The following is a 3,504-nucleotide window of genomic DNA, read 5'->3' as shown; positions in this document are numbered from 1 at the left end:
TCCGATCTTTGATTCCTGAAAAGTTAGAAGTAACATGCAGTCTAAGAGTATCAATAGTATTTTTCAATCATCAAAAACATAAGTCATGAAAATAGATTTGCAACACTATGGAGATAAAAAAATAGTAGGAAGGCTATAAACTTTTTTTTTTTCATCCGAACAAGTTTGACAAATATCTTGGGAAGCATATGCTCTAATCCACATCTAAAAATTAAGATTCTCATTAGAAAAAAATTATTATTTAAATTCATTGGTCCAAAATACTTTATTTTCATAAGTATCAAAATCTCATTGTAAGTTTTTCTTTCAATGACTAAACTCAAAAATATCATTTTTTACTTTTAGTAGAATAAGTTATGTATTTAGACTAAATAGTAGAGTTTAGTTGCAACTAAGACTATTACTTCCTCATGGGATGAACACTCTACTTTATTAATTTACTACTTGATTAGAAATGTATACTTGCATATTTTAGTGGGATTTCATTAATTTATATATAAAAAAAATTAAGCATTTTAACTTAGCAAGTTGCATCCTTGCCTATCACATCATGTTTTTGTTGCCTATGTTAAAGAAGAAGCGTGCATATTGTAATTTTAACTATATTATTGAAATAAGTGCATATTTAGACCTATTTATATCCTATATATTTGTCTTTACTTTGTTTGAAATTTTTTATAATATCCAAAAAAGTATATTATTGATTTTTTTTACTATTTTTCTATTTTTAGTTAATTTATCATCATTGCATGCTTGATAGATCTAATAAAGAACCTTTATTATTAACCTTGAGATAGAAATGATCCTTACAAAAATTTGAGGAATTTTAAAAATTTTAGAAATGTCTCACATAGCACAAGATTAGGAACATTCTAGACCTTTTAGAGAGTATGCTAACCTCATTGTAGAAGGAATCTATCAGAGTATCAATAGACCTATCATCCAGGCTAATAAATTTTAAATGAAATCTATATAATTCAAATGATTCAAAATTCTCAATTTGGGAAAACTCTTATTGAAGATGGTAATCTACACATAGCTAGTTTCCTAAAAATCTATGCAATATTTAAGTATAATGGTGCCAACGATGATACTATTAGACATAGATTATTTTTATTTTCTCTAAGGGAAAAAATTATGATGTGGTTTAATTCTTCGCCCCCAGGATCTATAACCACTTGGTATGAGTTGACTCATAAATTTCTAGCAAAGTATTTTTCATCTTCAAAAACTATAAGACTTAGAAATGATATTACATCTTTCACTAATTTATGAAAGTTTGGAGAGATTTAAGGAATTGCTTAGGAAATATCCTCACTATGCTTTACTCAACTCGTTGGTTATTCAAAATTTTTATAATAGATTGGTAAAATCTCTTTGATTAATTGTAGATGCTCCAGCTAGAAAATCTTTAATGTTTAAGCTATTTGAGGAAGCATAAGAACTAATAGAAGAAATGGCTATAAATAATCCAGTTTCATGCTGATAGGGTAAATATTAAGAGAGTAGATAGAGTTTATGAATCAACTGCTTTATCAATTCTTACTACTAAAGTAGGTAAAATTTCAAAGAAATTAAATACTATTAAAGTTAATTCAGGATTAGGATAAGGATCATATATGCAATTTGAAGAGAAAGATTTGAATTCTATTGGTGATAATAGTGCTTTAGGGATTAAAAATTTGAATTTAATTGAAAAAAAAATAATCCCTATTCTAATATATATAATCTAGGTTGGAAGAACCATGCTAATTTTAATTAGTTTAATAATAATATTGGGGGGTAGCAAATAGTAGAATATATGTCAATCTAATTAAGCAGTAAATTTGAATAATCCTCAATAACCTGGTATGAATTCTAAACATTCTTATCATCCCAGGATTTAATCAAAATAACCAATTTGAGAATAGGAAGATACCTTTGGAAGAGCTAGTGATTCAATTCAAAACTCAATTTTAAACTCATAGAGCTTCTATAAAAAAACTAAAAAATTAATTAGGGAAACTTGGAATCTCTTTTTGTAGTAGACCCCTCAGATCTTTGCCTAGTAATATTGAAATTAATCCTAAGGAGAAAGGAAAGAATCTTTATGGAGACTACTTAAGGATTGGTAGTGATGCACCCCAGCCAAATTGATAAATCTAGGTAAGTTTATTTTATGTTTAGTTATTTGTGTTTATAGTTAGTTTACATTATATAGTTATATTATTTATATTTAATCAAATTCCTTGAAGCTTATACAATTGTATACTATCCTCTATAGATACATCCAATTTGATTATTTATTTAGCCAAAATAAAAATGATAATTAAAAATTATGTAAAATTAGGATAATTTAAAAAACCCTAGATGATAATTTGAATGAATATCATAATAATTCATAATACAGAAATGAATAATAATAAACTAATATAGATCACTTAAGTTATTAACTTGATTTGAATTGATAAACTATACACTAATGCATTGACCATTGAATTGAAAAATGAATAATTAAGTTTAAGGAGAACATGTGGGTAGCTTAAATTAAAAAGATCATGATAAACTTGAAAATGGAATTAGTAATATATTGAATCCTTACATTAAATTAATTTAGATTTATAGGAGGATGAAAACAAAATTGAGATTTAAAATCATTAAATATATACTCCATAAGTATGAAGTGATGAAAAATGTGAAAAATATTTGATAAAGAAAAGACGAGAATATTCAAAATTTAGTATCAATTAAAACTTAAGTTCAAAAACATCTTAATACATAAAATTGTTGCGGATCTATGGTTTATGATTTTGATGATAGCAAGCATTCTTTATTTCTCTACGATTGCCTTATCTGTTAATGTTTCAGGTCCACACGATTAGACTGCAATTTGGAACCAGCTCATGATTGGGTAGACTAGGTCTGAGTCAGTTTGTAATCTTTTTCTTTTCTTGAGTCTGTTGTATTTATTGTGGGACCTATTGATTTGTAACTTGAAAGATTTCCTACTATTCCCTAAAAGATTTTTATTTTTGGTAATATCGGCTGAGATGATATTTATATCATCCTGGACGATATGCCCAAAATCAAAAACCTGAATTAGGGCATCCTCATTAAGACAGCCGTCATAAACACATTGGCCTGAACGATACTTGTATCGGCCAAGACGATATTCTCAATTCAGAAAGAATCAGCCGCCATAATCAGTTTAGGTATTCTTTATTTTAGGAAATCGGACATGACAATATTTATATCATCCAGGACGATCTAACTCCATCATACCTAAATTGATCTCGTATTATTTGGAAATCATTAATGTCTGATTTATATGATTACATTATCAAGGACGATCTTATAATCGGCCAGGATGATGGCCTGGACGATGGCCTGGATGATTGACTTCGGCCAGCACCAAATCAGGTCGATCATCAGGATGATTAAAATCGGTTTTAAACTAATCGGCCGGGACGATTGTGAGATCAGCCAGAACGATATAACCTATTTTCTTCTGATCGTCCCAAATCG

Source organism: Dendrobium catenatum, unplaced genomic scaffold (assembly GCF_001605985.2).
Source record: "Dendrobium catenatum unplaced genomic scaffold, ASM160598v2 fragScaff_scaffold_1446, whole genome shotgun sequence".
In the NCBI taxonomy this organism is placed as follows: domain Eukaryota; kingdom Viridiplantae; phylum Streptophyta; class Magnoliopsida; order Asparagales; family Orchidaceae; genus Dendrobium; species Dendrobium catenatum.
Note: the sequence above shows the minus strand (reverse complement) of the source record.